General features: G+C 39.0%; 2 long non-coding RNA genes and 1 pseudogene across 3 annotated transcripts in view; 1 reads left to right on the top strand and 2 right to left on the bottom strand.

The window, feature by feature from the left end:
• The window catches only part of LOC116072973, a 23,515-nt gene extending 5,458 nt beyond the window's left edge, over positions 1-18,057 (top strand). The window contains exons 2-3 of the long non-coding RNA XR_004111611.1: positions 4,306-4,424; positions 17,794-18,057. This is a non-coding gene — a long non-coding RNA (uncharacterized LOC116072973). The remainder of the gene's footprint in view (positions 1-4,305; positions 4,425-17,793) is intronic.
• The window catches only part of LOC116072978, a 154,786-nt gene that overhangs the window by 4,158 nt on the left and 131,323 nt on the right, over positions 1-19,305 (bottom strand). The window lies entirely within an intron of this gene.
• LOC116072952 lies at positions 13,226-13,657 on the bottom strand (annotated as a pseudogene).

Raw genomic sequence — 19,305 nt, 5'->3', positions numbered from 1 at the left:
CTTGGACTTGAGCTTTGTACATGGAGAAAGGAATGGATCGATTTGCATTTTTCTACATGTTAACCTCCTTTTCCCAAAGAAGGTGACTCTGCAAGTCTAGACTTCACCTGTTTTGCAACATAAAAGTATAATTCATAGCATAAACAGTATTGTTTCTGCTGCTAGTGTTTCATACCAAATTATGTTTGGAAATGTGGAAAAACAAAGCATTTAATATCGGATAATGTATATTTATGGACCAGGCTCTTCTGTTTGCTATCTGGGTGTGCTGGAGGAGATCATTCATTCTTTCTGAGCCTCAGTTTCTTCACCTATAATAAGGAGATAGTAACAATCTATCTCTATAAGTCTTATAGCTAATGCTATCACCTTGACAGGATTTGGGATCATCTAAGAGACAAACCTCTGAACATTTTTATGGAGTTTCTCAGTGAGCTCACTTAGCTCTAAGAGGCATCATTGCATTGGGCTAACTCAGATCAAATTAAAAGGATACAGCGAGCTGAGTAACACCCATCTCTCTCTGAATCCTGACTACAGATGCTATATAACCAGCCACCAGCAGAGAATGGACTCTCAAACTGCAAGCTTTCCCTTCCTTGAGGTAGTGTTGTCTGGTATTTCATTGCAGCAAAAGGGAAAATAACACAGTAAGATATTGGTATTCTGTAAGAATACCTAAATATTTTAGCAAAGATTCTGACACATATCACAGATATATGAGAAGCTATAGGTATGACAAAGAGGCTCTGACATTTTTTAAATGCTAGGTAGTAGTATTCAGTGCCATTGTTATAGAAATTGGCTGATTTCACAACTCAATAACTTCCTGTCATGGATCTGGAAATCTATACAGCTTGCATTATTCTCACAATGGAACTTTCAATGAGTCCTCTTATGCCATAGTTTTGACTTTGCAAATTCATGAACTGTAGACAACACTCCTAAAAGGTTGACTTTTAGCTACAAGCAGAGAGGAAAGCCTGAAATTTTAGCTTCTCTGCCAAACACAAATTAGCTATGGGTCTCAGTGCAACTGTATGAGACAACAACCTATTATAAAATGTGTGAGCAAAACAAACCATGGGGTCTTGGAAACTGTGCCAAGAAAAATAATCATATTAAATGATCATTAGGAAATCAATCACTTCAATCTGTAAATAACTGTCATGTGCAGTAATGTGTATGATACTGCATTTGCAAATTTGACAGGAAGATAAGGAGAATGTAAAAGTGAAAATAAGTCCATACATATTTCTGAAGAGACTACTGCAAATTTAATTAACTGAGCAATGAAATCTGAGTTCTTTAAATTTAGATCTGAAATATGAGTTTCTCCTTCAAAGAATTCTTATTAGAGGGAAGCAGGCTGAAAAAAGAGGAAGAAAAACAAACTAAACAAAATCAAAACTCCAGTAAATTTTATCTTGATAATGTTTTATCATCAAGAAGATATTAAAAATAGGCATTGTTACGTCTTATGATCAGTAGAGAACATTAAGAAATGACACTCCATTGGTCTATTTTCTTCCTTAAGAAACAGAACTAAGTCCCCAGTGATTCTACTACTTTGTACAAGTATAATTCCTATTGACTATGAATCAAGATTACTGTGGAAAATAATGTGTTCTCAGCACATAATACCCATTCTCCAAAAGTTCCAAGAGGATCGTAGATGTGTAAATGTGACCAACATGGGCAGAATATAACAGTATCACTGAAGATATACAGGGCTTTTGAAGGTCAACGAATCAAGGATAAACCTCTACACAGTCTTTTGGGCCCCCTGGGCCACAGTAGATCAGGGGTTATTTAAACCATGTCAAAAAACCAATGAAAGAACTTTCTTCGGATAGCCTCAACCCTGTGTATAGATTCTGGACTGTGTAGGCATAACTCCCTCTACCTGTCTTTCCCTTTCTTTCCTTTCCATCTTCTCTTCTTCCTCCTTACTCCATACTTCTCTGTACTGCTTCTTGACTGATGTCCACACTTCCACTCACTCTCTTTACCTGCCTTCATTAGAATACTCACCAAGGCAACCAGATGGTGTTTATGCTGAGATGAGACAGGAGGTCCATGATTGACTTCTACTCACACCATATGCTAATGTAGTTTCACCCTGGTTTATTCTGGGGTACATGGAAGTTGAAGGACTATTAAGTTTAATAAAAGGGATATAGAAATTGTTTCTAGGAAAGCTAGCTTCATTGAGACTTCCATGATGGGATTGTAAGGAGTGATAAGTCTCCCACTCGTGAATTTCACTGAAGCTAATCCAACTGAGGAGCATTGAGGAGCTAAAATTTGAGCCAGGCTTTGAACATAGGACAGGCAGTTTTACATTTGGAGGTGAAGACCTGAAAAGACATGCAGAGAGAGATGTACATATCTTCACTCTACCTCTATATTCCTGGAGCCTCTGGGTCAATTTTTTTTAAAGATTTATTTATTTATTATATGTAACTACATTGTAACTCTCTTCAAACACTCCAGAAGAGGGAGTCAGATCTCATTACAGGTAGTTCTAAGATATCCTTAAGCAAGTGGTGTGCAGTCTGGAATCACCTCAGAGCTCTGAACTTCTGTGAGAGGACTCAAGGATAACACCAGGAACATGTTCTTTCTCACAGGGATTGCCATCATACTTTCAAATGATTCCCCAAACCAGATATTTTGCTAACAGGTGTCTATCACCTGAGTCTATGACTCCTCTGGCCACTTCCAAATGTGTTATTCTGAGCTTCTAATTTAAACATATGTTTGACATCTATAAGTCTCAGTCAAAGAAATGGCACATTTCTTATTAATTATATAATTATTATATTCCTTATTAAATTATATAATAATAATAAGTATGGTGTATAATATAATAAAGATAAAATATTGTGTAATTATTAACTCATAAAATACTGAAAATGAGTTATTAATAATTATTCATTATAGTTATTATTGGTAGTAGTAGTAAAGGAAAATAACATCTGTTGCTTGTCCATAGCACCATAGCACAGAGAATGTGTTGAGAAAGAAGGCACACTGTCTCCACAGTGAGTAGAAATGCTGGGACGAAACATCATCAATACTACTGGTGGTTTTTGTTGTTGTTGTTGTTGTTGTTGTTGTTGTTTTTTAAACAGCTAGGAAAGAAAGGATAGAGCAATATTGACCCTCTGTCACTCAATCATGTTGTGTAAGGTGAAGGAGCATCCTGTCCACGGAGGAAAAGATTGTTATTTTCCATTTTATATCCTAAGTATCTGTGTCTCGCACATGGCACATGCTCAGTAACTACTTTGTGGTGAATGAAGTGATAGACTGTGATTACAATCCAACAACCTTGTTCCAGAGTGTACTGTGCATTCTCGAAGCCTTTCTAGTCTCCTGTGCTTCTCAATTTTCTGCCAAGACAAGTTTGTTTCAAACTTTTGCTTCAGTCAGAGAATCATCTGCAGGAGGGTAACAGGGTCTTTGGAGGAGCATTATACTGGATGCTCAAACAAGAGGTTCCAGCAGTGTGAGTCTGAAATGGGATTTGAAATTTGGCATGTCTAACAAGCTTCCTGGTGATGCTAATGCTGCAGGTCTGGATCCCAAACCTTGAGCACCTCTGTCCTGGGCCAATGAACCCATGTTTTCATATCATCCACCTTTGCCCATTCCTATTCTTGAAAGGACAGTTTATTCTATCTACAACTGTGGAAAGAAGGAATAGCTAAACATTGCCCAGTCTACATAGCAACAGAAGCAAGCCCCAGCAGAATGTGCTTAAATGATGGAAAGGAGCTGTGATTTATAATAAAAACTCTTAGTACCTCCTCGATTCAGCAGCATAGCCCTAGGCAAGAAAGCTGACCTTTCTGCTCTACATCCTGTCAAATGGGCACATGAATAAATCTCTCTTTTTCTATGTTCCATGGCGGTTGTGAGAATTCAGGGATAAAATAAGGAAACATTTTGTAGCTAGTAAGAGAATACAGTGTGTGTTATTATGCAGTCAGCTCATGAACTCAAAATGCTAGACTCGAGACTAGAATTAACCCTGATGGGTGATGGCTGAGTTCAGAAAGAAGTGTGGGTTCTCTTTATATAATGTACATCTGAAACAAAATGAAACAGCAAGATGTTCCCAAGTAGATCACAAAATTAAAGCTATATACTTCCAGATGAAATATACTTCATTACCATGAGCCAAATATAAAACAAATAGGGGAGAAATACAGCAATATGTTCCCATAAAGAACAGGAAGGAAATTTGGGGAACTAGTCCTGAGTAACTTTAAATGCCTCTTCTATCTTTTACTGCAGAGCCAAGAAGGGCAGAAAATTATGACAAACTAATTATTATGATGGATGGGGAGCCAGTCCCTTCTGCTCACTACACTGCTGGAGCAAGGAGCAGCCCTGCATTCTGCATCTTTCAACATGTAAGACACTCCAGATAATAATGTAATGTACAGATTAACAACATTATGTTAAAACAGGAGAATTAATTTTTTCATTTTGTAGTTCTTTTCCATGAACCTGGCCCTGTTTTACATTTTTCTATTTCTTGTTTCCAAGGCACTATCTGTGTATTTAAGGATGACTCCTTTCTTGGTAATTAAAGGTGATGGCATTCTTGGTTTGTCTGTGGCTTCCAATGGCAAGAGTCCAGGGAGCAGGTGCTGATGAAACTGCGGCACAAGAACAAGCCTTGCTACCTTGCCAATAGATGGAGGTCATGAGAGGCAGGGATGCAAAGCGAACTTCGGGGGAAAATCCTGCAACTCTTTACTTCATATTATGTTTAAAAGAATTAGAACAATACATTCAGCAGTGTGATGTGATGGTATTTAGAATAAAGAGACAGCTGCTGCCTCTTCCTCCTCCTCCTCTGCCTCTTCCTCCTTCACTTCAACAGGAGGTAAATTCCAGGTAGAAGCTAGATAATTAAGTAGCCATCCCATTGTGTGAAGGAGTAAATTCCTTCATCTGTGCATCATCCACTCAGGTAGCAATTCACCAGAGAGCAAATGTACTAAGTATCTACCCAATGCCAGGCATCGAGCGAGAAACTGGAAATACAGTGGGGAACAAAATAGACATGAACTATTCTGAAAGGAAGTAGACAAAAATATAAAGGCCAACAATATGTGTACCAATTGTAATTTGCAATGAAATGTCTTAATGGAAAGAAACATGTGTCTAAGATGTTGATCAAACAAGAGACTGTTTTATGTAATCAACACTCTGAACCACCTAAAAGGGACAGAGGATTAGGTGGAACTTAGAGGGTGAAAATGAGCTCAGCTTTTAAATGAGAAGAACATAAAAATCAAAGAAAGAGAGCAGCATTTGCAAAGTGGGGTGGCATGTATCATATTGAAAATGATGAATACCAATACAGTTATTGCAGAGTAAGTGAGGCCAAGACAGGCATGATGTAGTTGTTGAGTGCACCAGGACCAGGAGGGACAGGCAGCTTCTAGAACTCACATCTAGGTTAAGGGACACAAGACGGAAAGCTTATAATGAGAGAGGGGATGATGTGGCTGTTTTCTCTGGGCGTTGAAGAATGGATGTGGATGTGTGGGGTCAGAATCTAAATGAGAGCTTAGTGGTGGTAAAATATGAAGATAGGTTTGATGGGACACAAAAGGGGAGGTAATAGTGAATGGAATCACAAAGACCATGCAAAGACAGGAGTCCTAGATGGTATAAATGCTTTAGCTCAGGCAGTTGAATGTCTTACTATTCACTGAGACTAAATATAGATTGGGGGGTGGAGAAAATTCAATTCCAGGGTGGAAACTTTTTCTTGTCTTTGAGATCCTATGTGCTATCATTACACAGAACAGAGTCAGAGTCAACATGTACTCCATACTATGAAATCATGTCATGTAAAGCTAGCTAGACAGGCCGTCCTAGGACAGTGTTCTTTGCCAACACAGCTCCCTCCACCAACGACTCACTCAGCCACACCTCAGGATCCTGTTGCCCACTAAGAGCATCAGAATGAGCTCAAGCCAACATCAGGAATTCACATATGAAATTTATAGTCATACATTTGCCACAGAAAATATAATTTTGACTGTTTCTATTACTCATGTCCTAACTTAAAATTTACAACACATTTTCAAGACTTTAATATATATATTGTTACCTGAATATTTTGTAATAATACAGGTTCAGCTTCAGTAAGTTTAGGGTTAGACCTGAAATTATACATTTCTAGCAGACTGCTGAGATTCCTGATCCACAGCTGGGCAGTGCAAACAGTATTATTATAGTACACATTGTCTCATTTATAACATACACATACTCATTTCTCCCTATACCAACCTTCAGAGAAGTTTAATCTTCAATTTACCAAAAAACATAGACTTGGAAAGCTTTCAAATTATCTATTTCCAAACAATATCAGTCCATAAGTGTCTTAGTTAGGGTTTCTATTACTGAGGTAAAACCATGAACAGACACAACTTTGTGAAAAAATGGTTTATTTTATTATAGTGTATACTCCATAATCCTGATAAGTCAGGGCAGGACAACAAGGTTGGCATCTGGAACTGTATCAGAGGATGGAGGAGTGATACTGGTTGGCCATGGCTTTCCCAGCTGGACCACCAGCCCATGGGTGGTGCCAACCACAGTAGATTGGGTGAAACTTCCCAAATTAATCATCAACCAAGAAAATGAACCATATTCCAGTAGAGTAGGGGAATTTTCTCAATTAAGTTTTTCTCTTCTAAAATAACTTTACCTTATTTGAGTTATTGTAAAAGTAGCACCACAATAGATCTAACATATAAACCTCAGTTCACAATGCCATTTGTAATAAACTACAATTAGAAAATTCATATGATTATATAGTTTTAAGACATACTTACGTTGACATTTGCTGAATCAGTAAAGCAAAGGCCCATTTAAATCATCAGTAATCAATCAATATATTTACCTGAAGATCAGTTCATCAACAAAAGAGAAATGTTTCAGAATCACTATGTTTAACTGACTGTGTTTATGCAACTTTCTTCATTCTCATTTAAAGTCTAATTTACATACAATAAAGCACATATAGTTAAAGTGCCTAGCTTTGTTCATTTTTAATTGAGGTATAATTTATATACTCTGAAATTCACAGATCTCAGGTGTAAATATCACTCCAAACAAGATAGAAAGTTATTTTCATCATTCTAGAAAAAAAGTCACACCTCTTTGCAGCTAATTCCTTCACTTCTACCAGCAGTTACACATCTGACCTGCTCAGAACCCTCATGTGATCAGGACTGACTACTGTCATCTTCTGCTTTACCGACTGGGCTGAGGAAGGAGTCAAAAAGCATCTAATTGACAGTACATCCATAGCTCCTGTGGGCCAGCAATACCAGCAACAGTTGTTAAATAACATTTTTAAGCTCATAACTACCATTCTTTCATCAAGAAATACTCGCATACTGTATGATATCTTCAGGTCTTTTTCACCCAGATGTTGCAATTTCTCTGCAACAAAAGGCTTCTCATTGGAATCTAAAAGGACAGAGTTTATATAGCTAGTACCCACTGAACATTTGATTATGGTAAAGTTTGTCCAAATTTTGTCATTGAATCAAATGCTTCTGAAGCAGTCATCTTGTCTTTTGGTGTCTGTCCTTTTAAACTACTTAATCATCAGGAGCAGATTTTCTCATCATGCATCCAAACATCAAACAGGCTATTGGCAGCATTTTCCTAAGCAAATACGACTATCAATCACAGCATCATTAAGATTCAGCTTACTTACATGGAAACATATAAGCTTGAAGAGACTACTTGCTCATCATTGGCCAAGTTCTGACCAAAGTCTAGATTTGATCAGGGCTAGAGAGATGGCTCAGAGGACCTGAATTCAATTCCTAGCCCTACATGGAAGCTCACAATTGTCTGTAACCCCAGGTCCAGGGCTTTTGACTCGCTCACATAGATATACATGTAGGCAAAACACTAATGTACATCAAAAAATATAAATTATATATTAAAAATATATAAATTATATATTAAAATGTATAAATTATATATTAAAAACATAAGCATACAGCCTCAAAGATGCTAATCTCCAACCAATAGACTCAACTAATAACTGCTCCCCTATTACCTATCCTTACCCAAAAGGTAATGATACTTCTTATCCAAGTCCAAAAGCAGGCCTCCATGGTAAAAGCTGGATTTTATTAGCATCTTAGTTTTTGTACCTCTAGATAGTGTTCTAGAAACCTGACCACAGGCCATACCCTGAAGTCTACCTTTACCTTAATGTGCCACTGAACTCCTGCACTTTCTCTTCTGTTATATCTGGGTGTGTTCCATTACACACACACACACACATACACACACATACACACACACACACACACACACACACACAAATTGCTTAGTGTCTACAGAGTTAGCTGAGTTACCAGCACATGAACCCTTCAATTTATCTGGCAAAACCCATGACTTCTGTCTTAGTGACCCTCCACTATCCATAGCAAACCCCATTGCTGTTGTTATATTAGTTGCTTTTCTTGGTGATGTGACAATAAGCAATTCAATGGGAGAGAGGTTTACTCTGGGCTACAGATCAAAGGAGTTCTTCCACCATGGTAGGAAAGGCATGACAATGGAATAAGAAAGTATGGTGGCAGGGCAGGAGGCTAGCCACGTGATCACACTGTAACAGGAGGAAAATGTGACCAGGAAATGGCCCAATCTATACAACCCCAAGGCCCACCACTAGTTGACTCTGCAGGTCTCCACCACTTAAGGTTTCAAAAATTGGCAAGCAGGTCCCAGCTGGGAACCACATTTTCAAGTCTACCTTAGAGGGCATGTCACATTCAACCTGCAAGAGTTGCTAACAAGATATGGAAGCATCTCTCTATTTACAATGTAGGCTAGGAAATAACACTATAAGAGAATGCTCTATAATATTGAAGAATTTTAGTGAGTAGCAAATGCTAAATTTGCATTTGGAAAGATTTAGTGCATATCCAGAATGCAGACATCCTGTTCTGTGTGTCTATACTTCTAATACCTTCCTGGGTTAGGTGCAGAGCAACACACTGTAAATATTTGCTAAGTCAATTGCAAGTTGGTTAACTTAAAATAACAATGACACTAATATTTAAAAGGAATGATACTATGGTTTGCCTAACAAACTATAAGGTAATTACACAAGAAGTAGGAAGACAACAAAGATACACCTTGTAAAGATTCTATCAGGAAAATTTCTTTTTAATGATCTCAGTGCTTTAGAACACCAAAGGAAATTATGCTAAAATTCTTAATCTATTTTTTAACAAGTTTCAAATATAAGTGTTCCTAGCTCATGATGTTACTGGAATTACTAAATGACAATCATACACAGAGATATTCAGAACCATTTAATACCATAGGCATTCACTGATATATTAGAACTTGTAGTAGATTTTTAATAAAGAAATGATCACCGTTCTAGTGAATGCTTATTTTGAAGCCATGAACTATCAAACACGTAAAATAAATAAATAAAAAATAAATAAATAAATAGGATTCTTTTGGGGTGGCAAATTGTACTTCTTATTTTAAAATGGCTATATTTGTTAGCTTTTTTAATATTCTTTGCTGTGTTTAGACTTTTTTTTTTTAATTTTTCATGGAGCCATACACTGGCTGATGCAGGGGAGTGGCAGAGAATAGAGGGGATAGAAGCAAGTACTGTACCACTCTTTCTGTTTCTCACTTGCAACATACAAGTCCTTACCAACTATGGCCTCAATTCACTCTGCACTCACCCCTTGAAGTGTTCTATGCCCAGATCCTCTAGGGAGTAGCTTCTTCCATCATTCTGGGTTTTCCTCTAATGTCTTCCTCAGGAAGGCCTTCTTAGACCACCACTGCTGGTAATGTCCAACCCTGTATTGTCAGCTCATCTAAGCCCTATTGACCCCCCTCCTCTTTTAATGAAAGAAATTCTCCATGATGTCAGGACCATATCTGCCAGCTCTGAGCCCAGGATCAAGCTCTCAATAAATATTTGAAGACAGAATGATTGAATGCACACCCCCACTTATTTCATGCACACAACACTTTAACCATGCAAAGCTTAAAGGAGCAGCATAAAGATTTTTCCTCATATGACATCCAAGGATCAATGAATGTACCTTGAAATTAGTTCTAGCATTTGGATTCATTTCTTTGAGTTCCTGTAGTTGAGATTATTAGTGGTCATGGATTGGTTCATTTGATATGATAAAAGAGTAGAAATCTCTGGTTTCTGGAACCATTTACATAATATATGATGCCATGATTCCTAGCAACTGCTGAATGTCTGCAATGAGCTTCACAGATCCCTCCAAAGGTGGAAAATCTAGAGGCATATTGTCAAAAGGTTAAAACAGTGTTGCTATTCCACTGGTCCTTAGAGCCTGGGCATCTAAATGTATTCATAACAATTTTTTTCTTCTCCTTCATTAAAACAAGTTTTGTGTTACAATTTTTTTATGAGCAGACAGATATATGGTACATGATATTCTCTTAGGATTATAAGAGAGCTGAAAGATTCTAATACCCCATTATTTCTGCTCTGCATTTTTTGTTGTTACTGGTTAAAATTCATAATTTCTTACCACTCTGTTGCAATTACTTTTAGTATTCAGTATAGTAACATGTTGTCCATGTCTGTAGCTTAAAATCAATGACCAGAGCACATAACCTAGGTATCTAATAGAGCATAACACTTAAATTATTTTATGCAAACATATTCTTCAAATAATGACCATTAACCAACACATAACTGTAAGTCTCAGTGAAATTCTTGCTAATTATATTAAACCTACCAAAAATGTCATCTGAGTGTCATTAAAAAATGTCTAAGTAAAACAATATGGCTTTAGAAGAAGAGTCCCTGGGGTTCAATACTATCCTGGATCCTTAAAGATTTCAGCAGCAGATCATAAAAGCCTACAAATTCTTCTGGTCTCCATATTCCTACCTTATTATAATGGGAACAGATACTGCCACACTGAAGAGAAACAATGGACTCTTCTTTTTCCACCCTTTTGAATTTATATTCAGTCAACAGCATACTAGCAAAGCCAGCAACAGATTATAAGCACTTGAGTAGACCTGTTTTGACTCTCTTGTGGCTATAGACCACTCACTACCACATGAGAAAACATGAGCCATTGTCCTGGTCCTAGATATATCTTTGTCCCACTAATCTCTTAGCACTATGAATTAAGCCACACTTGAACTTCCAGGCCTGGAGATGTAAATAAAACTATCTAAGCCTCTGTTTGTAGCCGTTTAAGAAACATGTGGGAAAAATCAAAGTTTATTATATATTTGTTGGCAAAAATTATACAATCAGTGAAATATTTTGTTATGTTAATCCTCAATTTCTTAATGTATAGAGTATGAGGCTTTGATTTCAACACTCTAGGTTTGCTTTAAGTATTAAGAGAGATGATGAGGAGAATGCCTAGCATCATCTTCCTCGGTACCCTGAAAAGCTGACTAAATCAGCATTCACTCCTCCAGGCTAACATTTCTTTAATGAAGGCTATTGTGTTTATTATCTTCTGTTCTGTTGGCATATCATTACTCACCACAATGTTTAGCCTTAACATAAAAACATTGCTTTGTTGTTTATTGTGGACATGTAACTGGCTGAATGTTCATATCCACCCACATGCACATCTGGGCAACTCTGGTTCCAGTGCATCGGTATTTGTAAACAAGGTCTTTCAGGGCCACTAAGGTCGTGAGAGCCCTGATGGAGGTATAAATGCCCCTGTGAGACAAGCCAGAAGCTAGCTTATATGCATCTCCTGTGTGAGACATAGGGTGTTGGCAGTCAGCAACCTGAAAGACAGTGCACTGCCTTGCCATAGTCATCGTAAGGAGCTATAAGGACCTATGTTTTCAGGGCTTCTGACAGTGTAGATTGTAGGTTTGGCAACCCTGGAATGATGACGACAGCTCTGGAGATTCAGGAAAGAATGTCCTGAGATTTGAAGCTGCTGGAGTCAGGGATAACCAGTTGCTGTCCTGAAATGGAGTACAGGAGGGGAAATCTTTCGGTGTCATGACATCACTGAGATGTGGCAAGTATCTTGCTGACTTCAGGATGAAAACTGGTAGAGAAGAGACTTACCAGCAGTTTCCATGAAAGTCTTTCCTAAATCTTCCAGCTTCTTCCCTGCAGCTTGTTGTACATTCTACCCATGCTGTCTCCTCTGACCCACTTTCCTTACTTTGCACGAGGGGAAAATCTCTGCAGGAACCAGACTCAATCAACACCCAACTTCCAACCAGTTATTGAGTCAGCCAAAGTACTGTTTCTTGTCTCCAATTTTTACAGCAGAACTTAAAGAAAAATACAGCCTTTAGTCTGGATTTATGTCCCTCTGCCATTCTATATAATTTGTGAAATTTTGTTGGTAAATTCAATATTATAGAAACAGATGACAATAGATTGACTCAGCAACTGCTTTTCTTAGTTTTTATGTAGAGAGAAACTTCTCCAAAAATACTGGAATGTTCACCTCAGAATCCAAATTGAATGACACAAATTGTCCTCTCAGTCATAGGGTCCTTACCCAGCTACTCAAACAATGGCAGACACACAGCCTCAATGAGCATCCTGCATATGTGTCCTCATATATTTACTTATCTGAAACTTGTCTCCCCCCAATTTTCAAAAAATATCTGAGCTGGCTTAATGAGAGAGTTATTAGAGAAGGATATAGGAGCTGAAGAGAGAGTTCAGTTGCTAATAGTTCAGCACAAGCATGAAAAACTAAGTTTCATCCCCAGCACCCTTGCAAAAGCCAGGTACAACAGTGTGTTCCTGTAATCCTGACACTGGGAAGACAGAGATAGGAGGACCCTGAAGGCTTGAAGGTCTGCCAGACTAGGCAGATCAGTGATCTCCAGGTTCAATGAGAGGTCATATCTCAAAACCTAAGGTGTAGTGTGGTTGGGAAAGACATATGGTATCAACCTCTGGCATATATAAGTACATGCATATGTATGTAGGCACGTATGCATATACATGTATACACATGCACACACACACACACACACACACACAAATGCAGTCCAACTGCAATGGAAAGTCTCAAGAATGTTATAACCCAAGCTGAGGGAGAACAACCAGTACCGTTTTGTTTTGTTTTGTTTTGTTTGTTTGTTTGTTTCTGTTTTTGTGAATGAGGCAGTTTATTAACCCAGCATCTTTGTTCTAATGCTTCTTGTTGGCAGCTGTCACCTGTCCAGCGATCCTGTCAAGATCTTTCTGTCCCTGAGGTGTTAGCTTGTGGCCCCCATCTTGGTCCTTTGCCACCATTTTCAGCCCATCCAGGGCTTGGAGGATCCAGCGGGTCACACTCCTAGGGTCTCTGCTGAAGTGGCTAGCCCTGACACCGTTTCTCTGCCGTCCTCCATAGATCTTGATCATGGAACCAACTCCTGTACCACCACAGAGGTAGAGAGGTGCCATGCTGTGGAAGCAGCTCATCTGTAGAACCAGTTCTCCTGATATGGGGCAAGCTCTTTATGTTTGGCCAGCATGAACCCATTTGGGAACTTTCAGCTTCTTGGACTTTTTGAGGAAAGCTGCCAGAGCTCTGATGAACTCCTGCTGGTTAGCGTCTTTTACAGTAACTCCAGGCATCTTGCGGCCTCCTCACTGCCAGCCAAGGGAAAGGGGTACCAGTATCTTAATAGTGGTTAACTGGGGAAGGTACTTGTATTGTACTCTTAGTCTCTGGCAATACAGGAAACACTGTGATATTTTGGAAGAGATGTGTACTTAGGCACACCGGGCTTAGATCTAAGATTCTTCACTTACCTAGGCAAGCTGCCAGCTTTCCTGCTGTTGCAAGTTTTGCTATTCCATGGGGTAACTGTGAGCACTTCATCTACTTGTTACAGTGAATACATAACAGCACTCATACAAGAAGTAACTACATAGGTGTGATGATTCCAACACCACTCTCTGTACTCTGTGTACATTTCTACAATTGTGACACGGTGCCTATGGATTTTTAGTGACCCTGCAGCACTGGGACAGATGTAGAACTGAGAAGGAAAAGTTCTGGAAGGCCATAAGCCAGTAGTTGATGAGTAAGGTCTAACCTGGGTACTTGAGTTTGTATTCTTATCTGTTGTTCAACATTGTTTTTATCCACAAGTGGTAGAGTGCCAAAATGGATGGTAAATAGATGGTGATCTTATTACTTTTATTTAGTTCTTGGCAGCCAGTGGTGGTTTGAATGAGACATATCTCCCAAAGTCTTAACCATTTGAATGCTTGGTCCCTGGTTGAAGCACTATTGGGCAGTGCTAGAAGTATTAATTGATGTTTTGAGAATGGAGAGACTTGCCATTTTCTAGTTTGTTTCTCTGATTCATGATTGCAGTTCAAGATATGAGCCCCTATCTTCCTGCTCCTGCCATTATTCCTCTCTGCCACTCTAGACTCCCCGCGTCTAGACCATAAGCTCAGACGAATTTCTTCTATAAATTGTCTTTGTCATGGTGTCTTATTACAGCCTTTGGAAAGCAATTAATGTCTTCACAGCTTGGGAAGAAAAGAGCTTGCTTCAGATTTCAGTGATCGTCTATTATGAAGTAGAGTCAGGGCAGAAATGGATGGTAGGTATGCAGGGGCAGGGAGCTGATGCAGAGGCCATTTGTCTTCTTCCTATGACTTGCACAACCTGCTTTCTTAAACAACCCAGGACACCTGGCCAGCAGTGAGTACCATTGCCCAGAATGAGCCAGGCCATCTCACATCAATGACTAATCAAGAAAATGTCATGTAGACTGGCCTACAAGCAACAGAAAACAGCCAAGCAAAATGGGAAAAATGAAAGATTAGTTTCTGGTGTGTGTGTGTACAAGCGTGTGCATGTGTGTGTTCATGTGTGTGTGTGTGTGTGCACGTGTGTGTGCATGTGTGTGTGCGTGTGCATGTGTGTGTGTATGTGTGTATGTGTGTGTGTGCATGTGTGTGTGTGTGCGCGCGTGTGTGTGAATGTGTATGCGTGTGTGAATGTGCATGTGCGTGTGTGTGTGCACGTGTGTGCATGTGTGTGTGTGTGTGTGTGTGTGTGTTTGTCCATGTGTGTGTGTGTGAGAGAAATAAACTATATTATAAAACAAACTGTTTAGGATATATTCCATTAACTATGCCAAGATTAAATTATACGGCAAATCAGGCATAAGGATGGAACACTACAATTCCATCATCTGGAGGATAGAAGCAGGAGGATCTCAAGTTCATCATCATTCTTGAGAACATACTTTGTAATTGGTATATCTCCTGCTATGGCTCCAGGGACCCTATACTTCTTCAGAGCACTGCCTGTAACCACCTCACTAGACCCTTATCTCAGGAGCCATGAAAGGGAAGAGTATCCAATGGATAGTACACACAGCTCATAGCTCATTTAATAAGCCCTCAGCAAAACCACAGGGCTCTCAAAGTCCTTTTGAGATAAATCCAAAGTTCCAAGGGCTCAGAGAGGTAGATTTTTATACTCCTGCTCATGTGGTTTGAGGACAGCACCTACATACCTTATAACTTATTAGAATGCAGCCCAGTCACAGTCCTACCACTGGTGCCCTGACACCATAGAGCAGTGGTTCTCAACCTATGATTCATGATCTCTTTCAGATCAAATTACCCTTTCATGGGGGTCACATATCAGATATTTACATTATGATTCATAACAGTAAAATTACAGTTATAAATGCAATGAAAATAGCAATGATTCTTTGTATAGGTCTTATTGTTTCTACTTGGTTGATTTCAGTCCTGCGTTTGATTATTTTCTGCCATCTACTCCCCTTGGGTGTATTTGCTTTTTTTTTGTCCTAGAGCTTTCAGATGTGCTGTTACGCTGCTAGTGTATGCTCTCTCCAGTTTCTTTGTGGAAACTGTAGCACTCAGAGCTACGAGTTTTCCTCTTAGCACTGCTTTCATTGTATCCCATAAGTTTGGGTATGTTGTGCCTCTGCTTCCTTACCCCTGGACTCCCGGGAGAGGCCCCACCTCATCAGTTTCTGGTCCAAACTCTGTTTCAAGTACATTCCACCATTGCTTAGGTGACTCAGGGGAGTAAGAATAGGGAAATTCAGAAGGAGGAGGGCATCTCACAGCTTCCACCATGTATTTATGAAGAAAGTGTGTCTATAGCAACGGAACAATTCAGCACAGTAGTACCTGAAGTAATGAAGAGCTAAGGCCACGGGAGAAGAGTAGTCTGGAGAGAGACATAGCACCATACTGATAAACTGGAGCATCCTTCTTTCTGAGAAAGAAAAAAAAACTTCATAGTGCCCTTGGGAGTTCTTGGAAGTACTACAGGTAAAAGCAATTAATTTCCTCCCCAAACCTAGAAAATCTTGGATTTCAGCATATCCAAATCTAAAAATATAATAGCCAGAAGAAGACACATCAGCTGTTTATCTCAGAAAATTATTCAAATGGAAGGGATACAGCTGTATGGTATGCCTCTGTGGACAGTGTGGTCTCCAGAGATTCTTCTAAGCAGTGTGCTTTATAAATAACTCCATTTTAATGGGAAGCTGTCACTTCTCACCATTTCTCCTCATTCGTGTAGCAATACACAAACCTGTTAGGCAAAATCATCCAGGCATATTTGTAAATATATACATTATTGTGGTCAATTTCAGTTTTAAAATATTAGGAGATCATCATGGAGACTAAAGTTAAGGCAGGAGCTGGTGAGATAACACAGTAGCAGTTGCTAAAGTATTTGTCATGCCAGCATGTGGCCCTAACTTCATCATGTGAAAAGCTAGTTATGGTGGTGTGTACATGTGTAACCTCTGTAGTGTAGGGGCAGAAAGTGGGAGGTCTCTAGGATGTCCTGGGCAACCTGCCTGGTCTAATCAGCAGATCTAGATCTCAATGAGACATTCTTCCCCTACCCACCCAAAAGGGGGGTATAGTTCCTGGGGAATAACAAGTAAGATGACCTTTCATCTTCACATGCACCGTACATGTGTATATATACATGATCACACAATGCACACATAGAGAAAGAAAAAGATGAAGACATTGTCAGTCTTTGTAGAATAAATGAGCTAGCATGTAAATAAATCAATGGTTATGATTTGTTAGGCAAAATCTAACTCAAATTTAACATAAAACTGAAGAATTTCTATGGAATAGAGCACTGCTACCTAACCATGTTTAGAATAACAATGTAGGCGTGTTGGATAATGTTTTATGCTAGAAAAACGTAAGAGGTAACACAGACTTTTAAACCTCACAATTACAGAGTATGAAAGAAAATACCTTTACCAGAAAATGTCACCAGCAGATTGAAATTCAAAGTACATTAAAAACTTGGTTAAAGAATAACCTAACCCTTAATTCTCAAGATCATCTCCTTTAAATGTTAAGCTGGAGCAATGCCATGGTCGACAATAGTTAAATTTGCCTCTGTGGCTGCACTTGCCTTTTGATATCCCTCTGTCATTTCTCTCCATTTGCCTCCATTGTATGACATTTAAAGGTAATAAAAACTGAAGCAGGTTAGAGAGACAGGGGAAATTATGGGGACACAAAAAGGCAAAGGAGCCCCTTACCCTAGAGTGTGACTAAAACGTCTTGTGGACTGAGAATCAAGAATTTCAGAATAATTAATAAAATTTGCTGTGAAGCTTGCTGATGAAATGAATACTTTTTTTCCTGTGGAAACAGCAATAACTAGGATTTCAGGAGAGGATATGCATGACCTTGAGTAGAACCTTATTGTTTTTTTTTTTTCACAGACATTTCCCAGGAATCTCAAACAAGATGGTTAAGTATGTTTACAATGGAAACCTCCAACCAACCCACATCTCTATGATCCAGAGTTTTACCTTACATCTGCAATCTTCTCAGGGGCCACAGAGAATCTACTCCGTAGTATCTTTTATGTTTCTTATCCACCTTGTGAAGACAGTATCTTCAAATCTTGCCCAAATCAATTACTATTATCATCACTGATAAGAACAAGACGTAGCCATAAGAGAATAATTCGTCCCCATCTGAAAGTTGCCACCTGTATTTCTCTGTTCTGGTTATACATATCTACCCATTCACAGATCTTGGTAGGGGATGCCTCAGCAAACCTTTACTGAGCATTCATGCATCAGATGCAGAAGAATGTTCCCCGTAAGATTATTGTCATGATTAGCTTTCCATCATTGTGAAAAAGATCATAACCAACAGCAACTTGGGGAGGAAAAGGTTTAATTGCCTTATATTTCTCTGTCATAAACTACCATTAAGGGAAGTTAGAACAGAAACCTAGAGGCAAGAACTGAAGCAGAGACCAGGAAGGAATATTGGTTACTGAATTGTTCTCCATGGCTTGCTCAGATTGCTTTCTACATACCCCAGGACCACCTACCCAGAAGTGACACTACCCACAGTGGGCTCAACCATTTCACATCAATCACTTATCAAGAAAATGCCCCACAGATTTACCTATAGGCCAATCTGATGGAGGTATTTTCCTCAATTAAGCTTTCTTATTAAATGACTCTGGTTTGTGTCAAGTTGATATAAAACTAACCAACACAATTGTGGAGGCTGCCAATTAAACTGACAGGTAGTAACTATTCATGTAATTAATTAATCACAGTGATAAATAATAACTGAATCTGTGAAACCGAGTGCAAGTTACTTTCCAATGGAGACATGAAATTAACGAATACAGACTTGATCCCTGAAGGATTTTCACCCAGAAGTGACATAAGACCTACGTTGGGAAAGTTTACTCTGGCCACCTCTGTACATGTAAGGAAAGCTGTCAAATGATCAGTAGAGCCCATTCCACTTTCATTCTCAGCAAATAATTATGTTGTAGATGACATGTCTCAGCAGTCTGCGGAAATAGCACTGGAGAAAGTAAGATAGTCAATGATGACAGTGCTTAGCCAACTCTGTCATTTTCTACTCTTTGTCATAGCTTATGGATGGGGGGCTGGTACTATCCCAATTTCATCCAGAAAACTATGGCATAATGGTCCATATGTCATTCATGATCATTCACCTTACTGTAGCACAAGTTTTGGATACATTAATTTGCTCCCGGTGGATTGCATGCTTCCAGCGCACACACACACACACACACACACACACACACGCACACGCACACGCACACGCACACGCACACACACACACACACACACACACACACACACACACAAGCTTATTTTTAAAATGTTGACACTTCTAAACCTGCTACTCCAGGCCCAGTCAATCAGGGAAATGAGCAGTGACCACTTACTGAATTC

The sequence above is a fragment of the Mastomys coucha genome, unplaced genomic scaffold (assembly GCF_008632895.1).
Source record: "Mastomys coucha isolate ucsf_1 unplaced genomic scaffold, UCSF_Mcou_1 pScaffold10, whole genome shotgun sequence".
NCBI classification, from domain to species: domain Eukaryota; kingdom Metazoa; phylum Chordata; class Mammalia; order Rodentia; family Muridae; genus Mastomys; species Mastomys coucha.
The sequence above is the reverse complement of the archived record's forward strand: the minus strand, read 5'-3'. Positions and strand labels throughout refer to the sequence as shown.